This window comes from Ambystoma mexicanum, chromosome 2q, assembly GCF_040938575.1.
Source record: "Ambystoma mexicanum isolate Mex_15411 chromosome 2q, UKY_AmexF1_1, whole genome shotgun sequence".
NCBI lineage: Eukaryota > Metazoa > Chordata > Amphibia > Caudata > Ambystomatidae > Ambystoma > Ambystoma mexicanum.
This window is the reverse complement of record NC_090924.1, coordinates 829,958,273-829,979,100: the sequence shown is the minus strand read 5'-3', so window position 1 is coordinate 829,979,100 and position 20,828 is coordinate 829,958,273.

The following is a 20,828-nucleotide window of genomic DNA, read 5'->3' as shown; positions in this document are numbered from 1 at the left end:
TCAGGAACCAGTAGTATTGTTTTATGTAGGGACGCAAATGCAGTCGAATGACAACTGTCTTATTTTCATTAATCTGTATATGATTTGCTACAGTGAAGTCTCGGAATCTGCACAGCAGGCGCTGTAACCCTATGGGAGTGTGATTAAAGAGCATAAAATCATCTGCATATGCAGACCAGCAGATTTTTGTCCCCTCAACTGACTTACATCTGAGACATAGAGGTTAAAGATCGTGGGTACAAAAACCCACCCCTGTCGTAGTCCATTCGGTACATCAATTAAATTAGAAAGACTACCCTCATTATTCAGATGGACCTGCAATTGAGAAACCTCATGTAACTGAATTAGAATGGAAAGTAGGACGGGGGCATTCCCAGATATTTTAACTTGCCCCACAGCACCGTTCGATCCACTTTGTCGAATGCCATGGACAAGTCAATGGATGCGATGTAAATTGGTGCAGCGTCCTTTTTCCAGGCTTTGTCCTGCATAACAGTTAATAGGAGCCCTCCCACGTCAGTCCCCAAATTTTTTCTAAAGCCAAATTGGAGTTTGGACAGGATGGTATTTTTATTAATCCAGATATGTATGTGGTTTAAAATGATACCAGAATGTATTTTTGAGTCCGCATCCAATAGGGCTATTGGCCGATAATTAAGAGGATTGGAGCGATCACCCTTTTTATATATTGGAATCACAAAAGAAATGTGCCAAGAGGCCGGAATAATGCAAGTCTGAAGTATATCATGAAACAATACAAATAGTATTTTGGTCAACAACTGCTTGTTTTGCTTAAAGGCTACATTAGCCAGGCCGTTGGGGCCAGAATCCCTCGACACAGAGGCCCTATTGATCAGAGCATCAATATCCTCCTGGCTAATATCAATATTCCAGTCGACATCAGATGTGTCCAAAGCGGTTTGCAGAGTCTTGTTTGGTAAAGGCTGCCAAAATGGCCACCCCACTGGTAGTCAGTAATAGCATTAGATAGTGCCAGGCAGTTCTGAGATGCCTTATTGTTAACCAGTGCCCAGAAGGATCTGGTTGAATTATCCTTCAATGCACACAACATTTTTCCTCATCTAGCTGGTATAACATGGCTCTGCGCTCCTTAATCTTCCTTTTCCAACTGTTGGCAATGTGTTCTTTAGAGACATTTTTTTACAGGGGGAAGTATTGCTTTGGCCAACTGCCTCAGGGCCTTTTGTGTCTGACTTTTGTATATTCTTATTACAGGATCATAGGCATGTGTATGATTGATCCTAACCCAGTCTGCCCGAATGGTGACTACTGTTTGCGATATCACATTTCCCACATAATGTGAGAAAGAGTCTTTCGAGTATATTAAGTGCTTTCTGTCCAAAATAGAGGAGCTTAAGTCATTAAGAAAGACTGCATTTGTTTTTTCTACATTGCCCTTATGCCACACAATTCTCTTTTTTGCCTGATTTGTTTCCAGATTCACTAGGTCCGAGTGGCCACCAATCAGAACCCTTATCCCCTCAAAATTTAAATACAGAATCCTATGGTCACTGCAGTTCATCTTCAACAACTTGAACTCATTTAATGTGCATACAAGTGAGTCTGTAAGAAAAATATAATCAATTGCACTTGTTTGCGTCCCTATATACCAGGTAGTATATGGAATTTTACCTTTCCAAAGACCCATTGTATTTGACAGACCCCATGACTCCAGAAAGACCCTCCAAAGGTGCCCCCGTCGTGTTTTTATTTCCTTGTGTCCAATTAAGTTCCCCCACAACCTCAACATTGGTCAAAGAAAGTTCATTTACAATTCCAACATTAAAATCCCCAGCAATTATCATTACCAGATTTTTTGAAATTTCATGACATTTCATCATCATGTGGAAACAGAAAAATTGATATGAGGCCGGGAAGCCCAAAAGGAAACACACCAACACAGGTTACAAAGAACATACAAAGCGCTTTATTCAAAGATACAACAATTACCAAAAGTCAATTGACATACGGATAGCTATTCGGCCCTCAGAGTAACAGAACAAACCATCAACGGTAGTTCGCCGTGTTAGTGTGAGAGACCGAACATTGGGATACTCAGGTTTTTATACTTTTTATCCAGCTCTGGCCAACCCCACTCGCGGGTTAACCATTCTCAGAACCAGACCTAGGGTTCGTTGCCAGGTCAATCCCATAATGTATGCTTTTTTGATCAGTTCCGCTGATACAGTTGTTCATTTACACATAGGTCAGGGATAGGACAAGGTCTCAGTTCGCGACCCTAACAAGTGGCCTGCGGGCATATTACTTATTCATGTGTGCAGAGGTCACAACAGCCTGAATCCCACTCGAAATGTCATTCGGCCTCCATTTTGTTGTTCAGGGCGACTTCCACACTACAAGAGAACCTAAAATGGTGGCTAAATCCAAGATGGCGATTTACACAATACATTAAGGTCAAGACCTTGCCGCGGAATCTATGTACACAATGTTTTTAGACAACTTGGCGTAGGCCAAAATACATTCAAACAATGCGATAGGAGGTACAATATTATTTCGATTTCCACAGACCCTCCTTTTGGCCTATGCCAAGTGCTAAACATCATCCCTAATACTTTCGAACATAACTCCATGTATTATCATCCATAGATTCCGCATCATTGTCCGTAATGTCTATAGCCATAAGGTCGTTCATAAGAACCTCTTGTAACATGAATTCTTTAGATGCTGTATCTGGGGCATATATTCTATGCCCTATTGCGCTCACTGCTTGAGCACAACACCCCCCTATCATTCCACACATACTTGGGAGGCATTGAAAACATCAACAAAGGAATAACAGGATCCCTAAAATAACCAGAATAACGGAAAGCACTTTCCAACCCCAAGATCGCAAAGAATCCCAAAACCAAGTACTAAGGTTCCAGTCTCCTACAGGGATATGGACTTCAGAACTGAGAGTATGCAAGTTCTGAATTGCTTTAAAAATTGTTGGTGAGGAGTCTGGTACGAAAACACAACAAGCGGACCCCACTAATTTGCATACTCCACCTCGTTCTGCCAAGATGACATCTAATGCCATCCGATTTTGAAGTGCTACCAATCTTATTGCCTTTTGCTCTAAGGTCATATTGTAGAGTATGTCCGTGGTCCGGTTGATCGTTCTCTCCAGTACCCTTGCTAATCCCCTAATGTTCTCCGAGTTTGCTATTTGTCCCCAAAAGGGCACAACTGATTTCGCTATGTCCCCCAATACTTGCCCAGGGGTATCTCCATTGTCGTCTCGCCGCGGGCGAGCCTTAGAAATCTCTAATGTACTTGCTACAAATACCCCGGGTAACAATATTCCTAAATAACAGGTTCCCTGCCAATCCTTGGGCAACCAGGGAAATGCTAAACTACCACAAACAAAATAAACAGGCCCCCCTACATACAGAGGCCTGTTTTCCCCAGTCAAATTTACAATGTTTTTACAAGCTTCAAAATCTCCCATTGGCCTAGTGCCGTTTCTCTGTACACAGAAGGGAACTGAGTCAGGACTGTGATTTATAGAATAAGAAGGAGGTACAGCGTCCTTATTGCCTATCGGAGCCATTTTAAAGGAGATAAAAGTTTGAAAAGGAAGAGATAGTTTGTCAGACGGCCTAATAGAAGCGACGTTAGGTTTACTTCTATTCGCGAAAAGCGAGCATTCCAGGGGAGTCAATTCACGTTTCTCAAAATCATTTAAATTAGTTCCATCAAAGTTCCCTGAGATGCTATCATTCCATCGGCCAAAGAATAGTGCTCTAAGAGAGGCATAGCAAGCAGTCGTTAAAGGTAGAGGATGTATATACCATCCCAGTCCCTTGTTCCCATGTTGCGGTAAATGAGTGCAAATCCAACAATTACTCTTGTTAAAAATGGCATGAGTAGCATTCATTACTATCATCAGAGTGTTATTATGATACTTCTGTCTATGTTGGGAGTCTCTAGGGGACAGAGTGTGAAGGTGTACAGAGGGAGTCAAAACAGTTGGTACGATCTTGGTCGGTAATAAAGGTTTCAAAGGATAGATTTCTTCGAAATACCAAAGTCCTACAGCAGCAGTTGCAAAAATAACAATAATCATTATCAAAACACAACAGTACGTTTTCGGGGCCCAGGCACATTGTTCATTGTTCGATTTGGTCACCCCCTTATCTAAAAGTCCAGTGCGGGGAGCAGCGGTGAAGGTGGCAGGCATCATAGTTCCTCGATCGACGGCCCCAATGTTCGTTGCTGGCGACACTACTGTCGCGTGATTTCTTAGTCCTTCCCAAACCTAGCCAGCAGAATCCCTTTTTGTTCAACAAAACTTTCTCATAACAAGACAATTTTTCCAATCACTTCCTTTTCCAGATACACGACACTCGTGCCGTAGTTCTATTTCCGTGGTCGAAGGTTGTACCTGACGGTACCCAAAATTGTGTGGTCCGGAAGCAAAGTATTGTCACTTCCTGAGGGAAGCGACGTCTCGGTGGCGACGGAAGTCGCAGAGCTAGAAACAGTGTTTTCCGGAAGCGATTTTTCAAAAGAGTGCGGAGACGAAATGGACTGTTCCCCAAGCTCCTCTGGCTCAGAGAACTTCTCCGACGCACTCACAGCGATGTTTGTTACTCCAAGATCAGACACTGTAGCATCAGCGAGGGGTTCTGCCTCTTCTGTAGCGTGTGGCGTCGGGTGAGGAAGTTTCTTGACGTGCATCGCGTGAATCCAGTTCTTCTTTCCAGCCACCCGCACTGCTGTCCTGGTGACCAATAACACCTGATGGGGTCCCCGCCAGCGAGGCGCGAGACAGGAAGACCTCTCGTAGGCCTTCACGAGGACCCAACTTCCAGGCTGTATATCGTGTCCTGGGCCCGTGAACCGTACAGGTAAAGCAGCATGCACCTGGTGGTAGATGAAATACAGGTTTTTAGTTAATTGGTTACAGTAGTCTACAAACAATACATTTTCCACCTCCCTCAGGGCTTTAGGTTTTGGGAGACCCCAAATGTTAGCAGGTCTCCCCATTACTACTTCAAAAAGAGAAAGCCCAGTTCTAGTCTGAGGTGTGGTACGCATAGCTAATAACACAATAGGAAAAGCATCTGGCCATTTTAGTTTGGTATCAGCACATGTTTTTGCAAGTTTATTCTTTAAAATACCGTTGTGTCTTTCTACCAACCCAGCACTTTGAGGATGCCTAGCTGAATGAAATCGTTTCTCAATACATAGGGCTGCACATATTTGCAAAATTACTGCTGCGATAAAGTGAGGACCATTGTCCGACCAGATTATCCTCGGGAGCCCAAATCGAGGAAAGAATTCTTTTACCATAATCTTTGCAGTGGTCATGGCGGTAGCATGTTTGACGGGGAAAGCCTCGACCCATTTACTGAAGGCACAAATAATTACAAGAACATATTTTAGATAATTACATCGCCCCATTTCAATAAAATCAAAATGTATAACCTCAAAGGGGACAGAAGGGGGCCCAAAACTTCCCCTTGGAGTCACTGTCCCCTTACCCACATTGTGCTGTAGGCAGATCATACAGTTCTGGACATGCCTCTTTGCAGTGTCCAGGATCTTGTCATTCACCCAGACCTGTTCTAACATTCTCGTGATTTGCTGGGCACACACATGCGTAGGACCGTGTGCCATCGTAACCATTGCCAATACATAAGAATCAGGAAGCAACCATTTCCCTTCGGATGTATCCACCCAACACCCTTCGTCATCCAGTTTCCCCATTCCTTCAGCCCACTTTCTAGATTCTTCCATCGTGGCATCAGTCTGAATATCTCGCACAGACCCAATACCTTCATCCATTATGCAAACATCTCTCATTTCCCTCGAGGCATACATGTCCGTGCTAAGGTCTGTGGCCGTTTGTCTGGCTATCAAATCCGCAAAAGCGTTCCCTTTGCCCACATCATCTATGACCTTGCGATGTGCTGCACATTTCATGATCGCTAACCGTTTAGGGAGTGAGAGTGCCGAAAGTAATTGCACTATCAAGGGGCCATGCTGAATCTTGGTCCCATGTGAGGTCAGGAACCCTCTTTCCGACCAAAGCTTTCCGAAGTTGTGAGCCACCCCAAATGCGTACTGGCTATCAGTATATATATTTACTCTTCGCCCTTGGGAAAGTTCACAAGCTCAGGTCAACGCTATAATCTCTGCGGCCTGAGCGGAGTTATGCGAAATTCTCTTAGTTTCGACAACTTTGCTCAATGTAGTAACTGCATAAGCAGCTGTAGATGTACCATTCGAAAGTTTGAAGCAGGAGCCATCGCAAAACAGCTCCCCTTCTGCATTATCCAAAAGAGTATCTATGAGTTCTATCCTGCCCTTCGTTTCTTGTTCGGTGGTATACAGGCAGTCATGTAATTCTTCGTCACCGCAAACAGTGTTCTGCGGGAAAGGTAAGAGTTCAGCCGGATTAAGAACACAACACCTCTTAATTTGAATATGAGGGGCAAACAAAATTAGTTCATACCTCGTTAACCGTGCAGAGGTGAGGTGTTGCGTTTGAGTTTTGTTCAATAGAATATCAACAGAGTGAGGTACCATCAAAATCAAATCATGGCCTAGGACCATTCCCTCACTCTGTTTTACAGACGCGGCAGCAGCAGCGACAGCGCGCAAACATCTTGGCAAAGCGCATGCAACAGGATCAAGGGCGGAGGAGTAGTAGCGCACAGCCTATTCTTCCCTCCGTGTTCCTGTGTTAACACAGCCAAAGCACATCCATCACATTCATGCACAAACAACACAAAGGCCTTGTCATAATTTGGAGTACCCAGAACCGGTGCGGAACATAGCGCGGTTTTGAGAAGCTCAAATGATCGTTGATGTTCCGATTCCCATGGCAGTGGCAGAGAAATACCCTTCTTCGTCAAAGCCAACATCGGTTTTACCACTAGTGCGAAATTCGGGATCCACAACCTACAGTAGGAAGCCATACCTATCAGGGCTCTGACTTCCTTCTGTGTATTTGGAACAGACATGCCAGAAATGTGTTTTATTCTTTCAGGTGTCAATCTTCTCCCCTCCTTTGACAGGAGGTAGCCTAGATAGGCAACCTCCTGAGAACAATATTGAAAGTTTTTAAGCAAAGCTTTGTGACCATTTTTAGCTAGATGAACAAGCAACAGTATAGTGCCTTCTTTACAGGCATTCTCAGAATCTGCAGCCAAAAGCAAATCGTCAACATATTGAAGCAGCGTACAAGTAGGTGGCAATTCAAGGGTGTCGAGCTGCTCTTTCAATGCTCTACTATAAATACTAGGACTTTCAGTATACCCTTGAGGTGCCCTTGTAAATGTAAATGAGCATCCCCCCAAGGTGAACGCAAACAGATATCTGCTTTCTTCATGTATAGGGATACTAAAGAAGGCGTTTTTCAGATCCACAAGGCTGAAGTGCGTAGCCGTAGCAGGGAACATTCTTGATATCATCGTCACATCAGGCACAATTGGAAATTGTGGGGCGACCACTCAGTTAATAGCACGAAGATCAATTATAAACCGGTATGGAATTGCATTGTCGCCTTTCTTATATACGGGTAAGATCGGACTGTTACACAAACTACCTGTAATCTCTTCGATCACCCCACGATGTACAAAATCGGAGACAATGCATTTCAAAGAACGTTCGCCTTCGACTGATATTTTATACTGCGGGATGCGTGGCAGTTTCACCCCATGTTTCAGGACTATTTTAACGGGCTCAATCTGTAACACTCCGACATCATTGTCGTCCACCGCCCACAAACATTCCGGGACAATGCTAAACTCGGGAGGTAAAGGTCGAATTAAGAACTGAGAATTAGGAAGTTGCTGTGGTGAAACCGTTAGCCGTACTCCATCTGAAGAACAATGAATTACTGCATTCAATTTCTTTAACAAATTCAACCCAAGCAAATTCACTCCACAGTTCGAAGTGAGAAGAAAGGGACAATGGTCCGTAAAGGGACCCAGAGAAACGGATACCGGTGCAGAAACCGGACAGACAGTTGATACACCAGAAAACCCTACAGAAACATTTGTTTGCCCTGACAGTGGGATGTTTGGAACCCGAGAATGATCAATGGAGCACTTCTGTGCTCCAGTATCAATCAAAAACTGGTGTTTCCTATTCCCTACTAATAATTCAACGTAGGGGCCATTCTGATTAACGGGAATAGGCGAAGTTTCCAAATCCTGCTTCGGGCAATCCTAATAAAACGGAGCCTCGTCAGAAGGAAGCTCTTCAGAAAGGTAGGCAGCAGAAGGGTGATCAAATATGTTTCTGGAGTCCATACTCGAGGTCTGATTTTCCTGTGAAAAAGGTTGCTGAGAATCTTGTAAAAGCTGACCTCTGTCAGGGCCCCCTGCTCCAGGGCGTCCCCTAGGTCGTCTACCCATACCCCCAAACGCACTGTTTGACATCTGGCAAAGAACAGGGCACTGTGCTCGCCAATGACCTTCCTGGCGGCAATAAGCACATTGATTAATATTCACAGTACTCGGAGGAGCATTTCCTTTTGGAACGTACTGACCTCTAGTCTGTGTCGTACCTCCTCTGGGGTTTCTAACAATTTGCTGCAATAAAACTTTGGTTTTCAAATCTCCCTTTCTCTTTTCAATTTTCTCCTTTTCATTATTAACACGGTTCTCATAATACTGAGCCATGTGCAAAACCTCAGATTGAGATTTTGCCTGCCAAGCGCTCTCAGAGGACATAATTTGTGACTGGATGTCAGGTAACAATCCACGTACAAATTTGTCCACGAACAACCTCTTCCCCGACTCTGTACCTAAATCCTGTCCACTGAAGTCAGAAAATACCTGCTCGAATCTATTAAAAAATTCGGTGGCGCCTTCAGTTTTCCCTTGGACACAGGCCGTAAGCTTGTCCCAAATAATCCTCTTCTCTGGAATTATAGTTTTTAGTTTAGCGACAATCCTATCAGGTAAAGTAAGTATTACCTGTGACGGTTTCTCACCAGCTGGTCTTTCTCCATCAATTCTAATCATATTTGCCCACGTATCTCCCAACTCCGGCACATCATCTATTGTCCGAACCTGTTTCCATACATCTACGGGTAGGAGTACAGGGAATAACAAGTCAATGTCACTCAAGGTGAACACAGAGGACTGTAAAACGGACTCTATTTCTTTGTAAAACCTTGTCGGGTTTTTCCTAATATCGGGAACTGATTGTCTAATTGTGTTCACTTCCTGTCGTGAAAACGGGACGTGAACAAATTGCGATACATAATGTGCAGGGATATCCACAGCAGGGGCACCAGTCCCAGCGTTGGCGGGGATCTCAACTTTTGGGACAAAGGTCGGAGGAACCCTTCTCATAGGAAACTGAGATATAGGTACCTCCGGCCGCTTACTAAGCAATAGAGCCAGGTCGAGCGCTAAGGCAGCTGTAGAAGTGTCGGGCGAAAAAGCCCTTTTACAAATCCCCAATAATTCTATGGGGCAACTAACCCTCTTCCTTACACATTCCTCTTGCAGGTGCTGTGCCATCACCTAAATTACCTTTCTTTGCATTTCTAGTGTATACTGACTACACGTGTCATACACTTCGTCTGGCGGTATCGATGAATCCGAAATCCATCGAACCGCATCTTTGGTACAAATTCGTATTTCCTCAGGTGCCGCTCTACGGCACGGAAGGAACCATTTCTGTACATATATTCTATCGTCCTCATCATCCTCATCTCGTGATTTTTCAAAGTCTTTCCTGAACTCAAACAATCTTTCAACATGTCCATATACTTTCTGCTCTGTGTCCCTCGAAAGTGCCAAGGCGTTCAGATCTCTCACCCCTTGTGGAAGATCCAAATTTTGTAATCTACCCCACATCACACACAAATGAGTCCCCAAACCTTCGATAAAAACATTTTTCTCGGGAAAACTATTCAAATTAGATAATGTAGAAAAAACATTAGCTTGATCACCTTTCTCCATGCAATGCTTAGCCCATGCAAACAATTCCTGTTTCTTATCTGCAGAAACAGTACTACGAGTCACAATCTTTGACCCTGCACCTGGATCGACTTCAATCAATACGGGGCCACTCGGGAGCGGAGGTATAGGTAAATTTAACAAAGGTGCAACTATCGGTGCAGGGGGAAGGGGCGGTGCGATAGGCGGAGGAACAACAACCAAAGGACTAGGAACAGTAGGCTGTACAGGGGGAACAGGGATAACAACAGGCGCGACAACAGGAATAGGCAGAGTGCCCAAAATAGGAGCATACAGTGGTGGCGCTGAGGCATCGGGCCTGCGTTCATTTAATAACTTCTCAATAAATTCTTCAGAAACATGGAAATCTTTAGAGGGGTACATTTTTTGGACTCTGAGTGAAAAGGCTCTATCCATATTTGTAACTAATTCTGACCGCTTTTCTTTATCGTATAATAATGCTTTTTCAGCGTTTGTTTTATGACGACGTGCATGTTTATCCCTACTTTTAAGCTGCTGCAATGCTTCTTTCTTCCAATTTTGTAACACATCAAAGGCTGCTGGTCTAGCCTTTTTCTTTAACAAGATCGATTCTAAGTATTCAATACGGGGGATCTCAAAACTACCATTGATTGGCCACTTAAATTCGGAGGCATGTCTGGTCTGTCTGTGCCAAATATCATTAAATACAATACTTCCAATGCCATACTTACAGTACATAGTACACGCCGGCGACCCCTCCTGTGGTGCCGGACGGCTAAATTCCAAATATTGTCGATCGCTGCGGAACAGAGCCCTAAAACAGCTAGACAATTTCCCAGGCATTTCACAAAAAATTGGTGTTACCTGGTCCAATAATTGTGTCTGCAGATACAATATGCCAAATTCAAATAGTCAGGGTTAAATTAAGAGCCGGGTCACGACTGCACCTGACCAAACCTAAGGAGGACCGTATGGTTTACCAAGAACTTACCTAACGAATTTTACCTTGTGTTTGGTGGTTTCGGCAAATCTGCCCGCCTCAAAATTGGACCCTCGTCAAGATGCCATGTCAGACCACACGACTATCGTCCAAGGATCGGACCGTGCAGCGCTGCCGAGGTATCGCGTCTCGATCGGTCGGGCCCGCAGAATCACACCGTCTGATCCCGGTTCGATAGTCTGCGTCAACCTTCAATGATCCGGCATCAATCTTGAGGGTCCCTATTCGGGCGCCAACTGTGGAAACAGAAAAATTGATATGAGGCCGGGAAGCCCAAAAGGAAACACACCAACACAGGTTACAAAGAACATTCAAAGCGCTTTATTCAAAGATACAACAATTACCAAAAGTCAATTGACATACGGATAGCTATTCGGCCCTCAGAGTAACAGAATAAACCATCAACGGTAGTTCGCCGTGTTAGTGTGAGAGACCGAACATTGGGATACTCTGGTTTTTATACTTTTTATCGAGCTCTGGCCAACCCCCCTCGCGGGTTAACCATTCTCAGAACCAGACCAAGGGTTCGTTGCCAGGTCAATCCCATAATGTATGCATTTTTGATCAGTTCCGCTGATACAGTTGTTCATTTACACATAGGTCAGGGATAGGACAAGGTCTCAGTTCGCGACCCTAACAAGTGGCCTGCGGGCATATTACTTATTCATGTGTGCGGAGGTCACAACGGCCAGAATCCCACTCGAAATGTCAGTCGGCCTCCATTTTGTTGTTCAGGGCGACTTCCACACTACAAGAGAACCTAAAATGGCGGCTAAATCCAAGATGGCGATTTACACAATACATTAAGGTCAAGACCTTGCCGCGGAATCTATGTACACGATGTTTTTAGACAACTTGGCGTAGGCCAACATACATTCAACAATGCGATAGGAGGTACAATATTATTTCGATTTCCACAATCAGGGCCCCCAATTTTTTTTGTTCTTTCTCAGTATCTAGTTTCGTGTTCCAGTAGATTTTAATAATCAAAAGATCACAATCCCCTATAGGCGTACTGTGTTCAAAACGTAGTAACAGTAGTAGGTACCAGTCAGCAATCCTATAGATTTTTATGACTTTCGGCATCAAGGAGGTAGCTACTCCAATGAGTAGTCTACCCGCTGGTCTGCCTACTGTACCTTGTTTAGCCACAGAGGAATGAACAATAAAACCATCTAATACAAATTCAGAAGAAAACCAGGTTTCCTGTAGACAAAAAATAAAACATTCTTTAAGTAGAGCACATATTTCCAGAGAGTTACTCAATGACCAATTCCCCCTCGAGTTCCAAATTATCAGGGGAAAAGTTGCATGTCTACTAGCTATTAGGTTTCAAGCCCTGGAGTTGTAATATGGAGTCTCTTAATTTAAGGGCCAACCATCTAAAGTTAGGCTCTCCAAAGGTGCTTTGCATTCCATTAACATTGGTCCGCTGATTCTCATCCACAGTCAACCCCCTCCCCACCTGGGTGGTGGGTCCCCTCTCCGAACCCACCCTCTCAAGATCATATCCCATTTTGTGGAATGTACCACTTTCTTTCAGGACTGTCTCAATGATGATATTAGAGTGAAACACAACCCTTACATAATCATATTGTACCGGGTGAACAAAATCCAGCAACTTAATGTCTCCTGAAGTAATAAGGGAGAGGCTTGGGATTTCTCCAAACAGAGCCAAAACCGTTGGTCTGTTCAGGGAACGGGGGCCACCCTTGTTGAATAGATAATGTAAAAATATGCTTGGAAATTCCACGCACTTGAAGGGGCGATAATTAATAGCCACTGATTGTGATGCCTCTGATGGTGTATCAAAATGGCCCTGAGGAGGCACAGTAGACCAGATGCCACCATGACATTGTTTGTTTGTTTGTTTATTATTTGTAATGCGCCAGAATACCCTAGGGTAACAGGGCACAGCATTTACATGAATTTGCAAAACTTAGTTGCATCAATAATGATATATACATACACATGCACACAATAATAATAGCAGGAATATATACATATATACAGGTTAACACAGGTGAGTATAATATGTACAGATGGCTAGGGATTTGCAAGACTTAGGGACTCGTTGTGTTAGAGAGCTTACGTCTTCAGCCAAGAAATAATCTTGGATCAGAAGTTTTGGTACAGTAAATCCATTCTAAGAGTTGGTGGTAGGGAGTTCCACAGTTTAGCCGCTTTCACTGGGAAGCTGTTGCCTCCTATAGTGGAGCGTTTGTAGATGGGGACAGAGAGGCAGTCTCTATATGCTGTTCTTTTGGGTCTCAGAGAGGTCTGTCTGTGAAATCTATCGATCAGGTAAATAGGAGCAGCGTTATTGAGGGACTTGTAGGTGAGTGAGGAAGTTTTTAGGAGAATTTTATCTTTGATGGGGATCCAATTGTTCTGTTGGCTGTATACTGTGATATGATCTCATCTAGAGATGCCCAGAGCCGCTCGAAGAGCGTTATTCTGGAGAATTTGTAATTTGCTAGTGGTAGCTTTAGAGGACCCAAGATAGGAATGTTGCAGTAGTCCAGACGGGACAATATAAGGGCTCTGGCAAGGGTCAAGCAGCTAGCGTCAGATTGAAAAGGTTTGGCTGCGCGGATCAATTTGCACATGTAGGCTGTGGAGGAGACTAGTGAATTCACCTGTCTATTGAAGGAGAAGTTGGATATCAAGTAGAAGCCCAATGTTTTACCTTCATGTCCCACCCTGATAGTGTTACCATCGATCATGAAAGATGAATAGGCAGGGCTTAGTTTCTTTAGGCTGGCAGTAGTACCCAGGGTGATGAGTTTGGTTTTATCATCATTCAGGCAAAGTCCATGTGTGGCCATCCATGCCTGGATGATGATGTACACTCTATTCACGAAGGCCAAATCCTTCCCATAATCTCCAGAAAGCGGAAGGAGGATCTGGGTATCATCTGCATAGTTAGTGGAGGTGATACCGAGATGATCCAGATCATCGAAAAGGGGCTTGGTAAATATATTGTACAGTGTGGGGGAGATGCAGTATCCCTGTGGTACGCCACAGGTGATAGGTATGGGGTCTGCTGCATCGGTAGGTGAAAAAACCCTCATGGTTCTGCCGTTAAGGAATGATCTAATCCATGTAATGGCCTCGGCGGAGAAGTAAGCTGATGTGTGTAGGTGTGTGCATAGGACAGAGTGGTCAACCAGGTCAAATGCTGCAGAGAAGTCGAAGAGGCGGAGTAAGGCAGCTTGGCCATTATCTCTGAGCATATCGATCAGTGTTTTAAGGTCAATAAGAGCCTTCTCAGTCCCATGTTGGGGACGGAAGCCTGGTTGCCTGGCTCCTAGTAGGTGATGTTCTTCCAAGTGCTTCTGTATTTGTACATAGGCGACCTTGTCCAGGATTTTTAGAAGGAATGGTACAGTCGTTATGGGTCTGTAGTTTGTGGGAGTGGCTGGGTCGAGTGTGTTTTTTTTAGTAGAGGTAATACCTAGGTTTTAGATTAGTTGGGATGGATCCAGTAGAAAAGGAGGCATTGATTAACTTCGTGATGAATGGGGAGAGGTCGCGGGCAGCGTCTTTAATAAGCTGTGCCGGGCACAAGTCTCCCTGGCAGTTGGAGGGTTTCAAAGACAGGATGGTTTTTCAACTTCAAGTATGGTCACTTTGGTGAAATTGAAGCGGGTGGTTTCCCTTGAAGTCTGCTTTTCAGGTGGTTTGAACATGTAGGGGTTATTCAGGGAGGCTTTTTTTTACAGGAGATTTTGTTTTGTAGAGTAGCAATTGTGTTGGATAGGGCATTTTGGATTTCTGAACACCAGTTCTTATCTTAAATGCAGGTATCTGGTGGTGCTATGGGAGTTTCTACTTCTTTGAGGATAGAGAATAATTCCTTCATGTTTGATTTGGCTTGAGAAATACGGGAGTCGAAGGAGGAACGTTTTGCTAGGAAGATTTATTTTTTGTACAGGGCCGCTAGTTTTGTGAGTTTGATTTTATTGGCTACTGAAGGGACTTTTTTCCAGGTAGCCTCACAGTTTCTTTTTTGCTGTCTTAAGTTTTTAAGGAATGGTGTATACCATTTATTCATATGCATTTTGGGCTTGCTTGGTCTGAGTTTGAGAGGGGTGATTAAGTCCAGAGAGGTGGACATCATTTTATTGTATTCCTCGACCAAAGTCTCAGGATCCAAGTTGTCTGGGAGTGTGTTGAGTGTAGGGAGTAAGTTCGGGGTAAGTCTCTCCAGAGTGATACTCTTTTTATTTCTCGTGAGTGTGGGTGGAGCCCTACTGGTCGGCATGGGTGGAGGTCTAATGGTGGAGAGCGAGAATTATACCAGGTGGTGGTCAGTCCAGGCAAGTGGTGAGATGTCGGTAATGTTAGCTAGACAATTGTAGTCCTCCACCCAATCGAGTATTCTACCTTTGGCATGAGTAGGTTTCATACTTCTTTGGGTGAATCCTAATTCGGTAAGGGTATTGAGCGTAGTGATGGCAGGTTGGTCTTCCGGGTCATTCAAACCCATGTTAAAGTCTCTGAGGGTGAGTACCTGAGTGGAATTTTTAAGGTTGGTGGATAAGATGGTATAAATGTCCTCATCAAATGTGCCTATTGGGCCTGGAGGGCGATAGATCACATGGATGTTGAGAGTTTGGGCATTATTAATGGGAACTTTGACTGAGAGTAGTTCGCAAGAGGGGACATTGATGGTGGTAGCTAATCTCATAGTAAGACTACATTTATGGATAATGGCAACACCTCCTCCTCTAGAGTTGGGTCGGTCTTGTCTCAGGATAGAATAGTTTTCTGGAACTGCAAGCATGAGCATAGGGCCTACTGCCGGATGAAGCCTCCGTGATAGCAAGGAGGTCAAGGTCTTCTTTAAGAATCAAGTCTGCAATTTCTGTTGTATGATCTACTAACGATCTGGCGTTAATCAGGGATCCCTTAATTTGGGGGCTCACTGTAGTTGTGGCAGTTGTAGTGGGAGTAGATTCCTGTGTTATTTTAGTACTGCTCTGAATAGTGGGTCTGTGTGGGGGTTTAGGGTGGTAATTCTGAGATGAGTTGGGTTTAGGGGTGTTTAGGCTGGTAGTCGTGGATCTTAGTCTCTGTGCGGTAGGCATTGAACGGGCGAGTGGCTTGTAGATTCTAGCTAGTGTAGCTCTGAGTCTTGAGTTCCTGTCTATGGTGAGGCAAGGGGAGCTAGTAGGTAGCACTGGAGGTGAGTCATTTATGGCTAAAGGTGAGCTACAAATTGGTTTAATGTTAGGTATGGTTGAGTGCATAATGATCGGATGTTGAGGTGGCATACTGAGCAGTGCTATATTATTTATAAGGAGCAGGAAGAAGGCAAACAGGCTTCTGAACAGGAGAGACATTTTAAGTGGTTATAGCAAGTGTGTTCATGGAGGGTAAATAGTCTGGTGCTTAGGAGAGATACTTGGACTTGAGCCGATGGAGGATTAGGCTCTTAGACTGTACAGTGGCAATGGCACGTATTTCACTGTACCCTTCCACTTCCCTTTGTACACCATCGTTCAGCAAACTCCGAGCTGTGTTGAAGGCCTTGAGATTCTGGTTTTGACATTCTCCTTTAGCAACTGGACTATTTACCTGTGTCGATAGTGAGGTTATTTTAGAGATAATCTCATTTTGGACACCAGATACCTGTGTCGGAGGCAAAGTAACTTTAGAGGCAGATTCACTTTGGACGCCATTGTCATGACCCTCCAACATCAGTTTTATGACCCTTCTGATCACTCGTTCCATCACAGGGACCCCTTTCAAGGAGTTTCCTTCTTCTGCATCCTCTTTGGATTCTGCACCCCCTGGGGAATTGGACCCAATTAAGGGGTCTTTATTTCCCTCTTTATTCTTGGGTTGCAGGCATATACTACGCCTGGACTATTAGATTGAAACACAGTCCCGAAGGCTCAAAATTGATAGTAGAGTGCGTAGATTGCGATTTTACATCATTTGCTCCTTGTATGCCTTACTCTAATGCAATTACCACATCCGAGGCAGGGCTCTCCTCCCTTTGTTCCCAATTCTCTCTGGGGGAACCTCCTCAGTCCATTGAGGACCTCTGTTGTCCTTGGGGTAGAGCACCCTTATCAGGAGGGGAGACCAGTCTTGGCAAGCAAATTGGTTTCCAACTGCTTTGTTTGTTTGGGGAAGAAATTGTGTAAACTTCCCTGCATGTTTGATCTGACAACATGAGGCCCTTGATGTTACTAATAGGACCTCTCAGTGGGCGCATAACGCCCTTGTTTTTTAGATTTTCAGATAGCTGGTCTGGGGCAGTCGTTCCCCTCGATCCTTTGCATAATAACACATCTGGCCCTTCCTCCACTTCAGTGATGTCAGGGTCCAGGTCATCTGCCTCACCTCTCATTGCCATTGCCAGTTATTTTTAGCGACTTTATCATTCTTCCGTTTATAACATGAGGTGTTCTTTCTGTGCGGGCTGGTAGTTTTCTTTTGGTTGTTTTTATTTTTAATTGGGTTGTGGGTCATTTGTTTCTGCTTCAGCGGCCTGTCTTCATTTTTACTATTTTTTTTGTTAGAGTTATTACTGGAATCAACACTTTTAGGGGCCTCATTCATTGACATATCAGGTTCTTCAGGTGGTCCCGAAGGGGAGGGCGAGGTACCCAGTGCGGATACACTGGGTATGACAGCCCCAGCCCCCCCCCCGGGGTTCAGTAGGAGACAGTGCAGGCGCCCTTGGATCCAGCAAATTCGAGTTAGCCATTCCACAGCTAGCTGCAAAGCAGTTTTGTCTCTCTAATGCAGCTATGAGCTGCTTTAATAGGATGGTATGTAGTGAGAGTTCATTTAGTATCAAGCCATTCAAGGGATCCCCCTGTACTGGCCCCATCACAGGCTCCCTGGCCATCGGTTGGGCCGAAGAGAGCTTCCATTCCGCCTCCCTTCCCAATGGGTACTGGGACAGTGCTAGAAGTGAACTATTCCCCCTCCAAGCTCTTACATGGTTCACCGGAATCAATCAGCAGAATAGATTCATCCGCCACCCCTCCACCCTCCACCAAATTCATAGCAACGCTTCCCATAGGGGAGGATGGTGAAGGAGGTAAGGGAAGTTTACAGGCATACTCATTGTACCCTTGACAGGGGTGTCAAACAGGAAATTATATCGTACCTCCTATTGTAATGAATATATGTATATTGGCCCACGCCAAGCTGCTTATAAGTCACTTGCGAAGAAAACCGTGTTGCAAGGTCCTGACCTTAGAATCAATGTTAGCCGCCATTTTAGGTCAATCCACCATTTTAGGTTCTCTCTGTAAAGTCACCCTGTGAGTTAAAATGGTGGACGATGTCATTCCGAAATACAACATGGCCGCCTTGACCTCTGTGTGTAATTAATATGTAACTTGCCTGCAGGCCACTTGTTAGGGTCATGAACTGAGACCTTGTCCTTCGCTCACCTGTGTGTAAAGGGTTACTCGTGCCAATGAAACTAATCCGCAAGCATATGTTAAGAACAATGTATCCAAATACTGAAATGAGAACATTTGTTTAACTACATTGTATTAATGTTTGAGAAGACTCTATGAGAAATCCTAAAATACACTGTTACCGTGTAGGCTTGTTGGCGAATGTATTAAAGGCAAACCCTAAGCGTATAGATGTGTGAACTCTGCATGAACCCTAGATCAGTAATGTATTAGAGGAATATTAACCCGTAGTTGGGTTGGACATCATGTTGGCAAACGTATATAAAACGGGACTATTCTAATGTACAGCCCCACTCACTGAGCACACTGAACCACGCTGGAGTTTGTTGTGTTGTACTGAGGGACGATAGCTATCCGTTACTTTTGTCCTTTGAAACTGTTCAGTATAAAATAAAAGATCTTTGTATGTTCCTTTGTAACCCGTGTTCGATATTTCCTTTTGGGGTACTCAGCCTCGATATTTTAACTTTGTTTTCACAGGGGTAAATACCAAAGGTGCAGTCAGAATATCGGCAAACGGACCTGCCACTGCCCTGGATTCCCTCCTAGTCAATGGAACGGTCCTCTTAGAGGTATAGATTTCTCTCTTGTTTTTCCTCATGCCGTTCACATGAGTATGAATGTACAAACTCAAAAACAGACAGTGCTAAGAAAAAATAAAAGAGTTACCGCAAAACCTTGTATTGCGCCGACCCGCACCCCGCAACCACGCCAAACAGCACAACAGCACTTGCAAGGCACTTCCAGGTACACGCGAAGGTGCGCGTGCACAGTGCTCTTGTAGGCTGTGAAAGGGCTGTCAGGAGGTTGGGGGCGTGTCCACCACAAAGCGCGCCAATCTATTCAAAAGAAACAAAAGAATCACCATAAGGCAAGGTAGTGTTGTGATAGCTTGGCAGTTCACGGCTCCCAGACACCAAATATACTAGTGCACAATGTGCACAACCAGAACAAAGTCAGTGAAGGAGTGAAGAGATAACACACAGTTTGAGGGTAAACAAAATCCATAGCACCTGCTAAGGGTTAAAGTAATAAGTACCAAGTCCAGCGGGAGTTTCGCTCTGACAGAGCAGCGCGGCTTCCTCTTGCCGACTACGATTCTGCAGAAATCATTTCCAATGCAGAATAAAGCAGCAGTCTTCAACGAGGCAGGGAGGGCTGGGGCAGGGTGCAGCGGAACTGGCAGCACAACAGCACTTGCAAGGACTTTCCAGGTGCGCGCGCAGGTGCGCTTACACAGTACTCTTGTAGGCTGTGGAAGGGCTGTCGGGAGGTTGGGGGGGGAGTGTCCACCACAAAGTGCACCAATCAAGTCCAGCGACGGTTTCGATCTGACAGAGCAGCGCGGCTTCCTCTTGCCAACTACGGTTCTCCAGAAATCATTTCCAACACAGAATAAAGCAGCAGTCTTCAACGAGGCAGGGAGGGCTGTGGCAGGGTGCAGCAGAACTGGCAGCACAACAGCACTTGAAAGGCAAAGTAAGATTGTTCAATACAATATCCGTGTGGGGATCTATTTAATCCTTTCCCTTTTATACTGGGTTCTCTTCCATTAGTGGGTGGAGGTAAAATTGTGTAGACCCTTAGCATATGTTACTGTATATTAATTTTATTAACTCCCAAATAGATTGAAGCAGGGGGGGTGCTTGGAAGAGTTGGAAATGTTCACCTTCCTAGCGGGAAGATACGTGATAGTAATTTAAAGTAATTGGGTTGAATTGATTTTCCTGTTCACCCCTGAATTCTCTAATGAGAAGGGGTGTCCCTTCCTAAAAAGACAATTCCCAACTGAGCCCCGGCAAAACATTTTCTTAAACGAAAGATATGCTTGCCACCAAAACTGAAATTGACAACTGTCACCATCCTCAAACCTTGTCTTTCAAACCAAAAGATCCTCGTCCCTAAAAAAAAAATTCCCCACTGAAACCCATTCCCCAAACCTCCTTTTAAATAAAAGGTATTCTTATCTTAAAAATGAAATTTCCAATTGTCAACACTCTTCCTACATAGTATTTAACCAAGGGGAACCCTTGGCCCCACAAGAAGAAAATGTTAAACTGTTCAACTTCCCCAACACAGGGCTTTAAATGAAGTGGGGTCTGAAAAGCCAAAATTCATAATCATCCGCATTTTATAGTCCAACTTTCCCTGCACAGGCCTTTAAGTGAAGGGGGGGTCAGAAAAACCAAACTTCCAAATTGTCCCCACTTCCTGAACCTGGCCTTTAAACAGAAGGGTGCTGCATGTCACTGATGCTTGGATTTTTGTGGCCTGGGGAGAAGTGCTTTGCATAAGTGAGACCTCATGTATTCAACACTGAACGTGTGATGTATCTCTTGTTTTTAAATAAACCCTATGTCTATTCTTAAGCTAAATTTCCATATGCATTTTTACACATCTGTGATTTAAACTGCTAGCATTTTGAGTGTACAGGGAACTCCATAT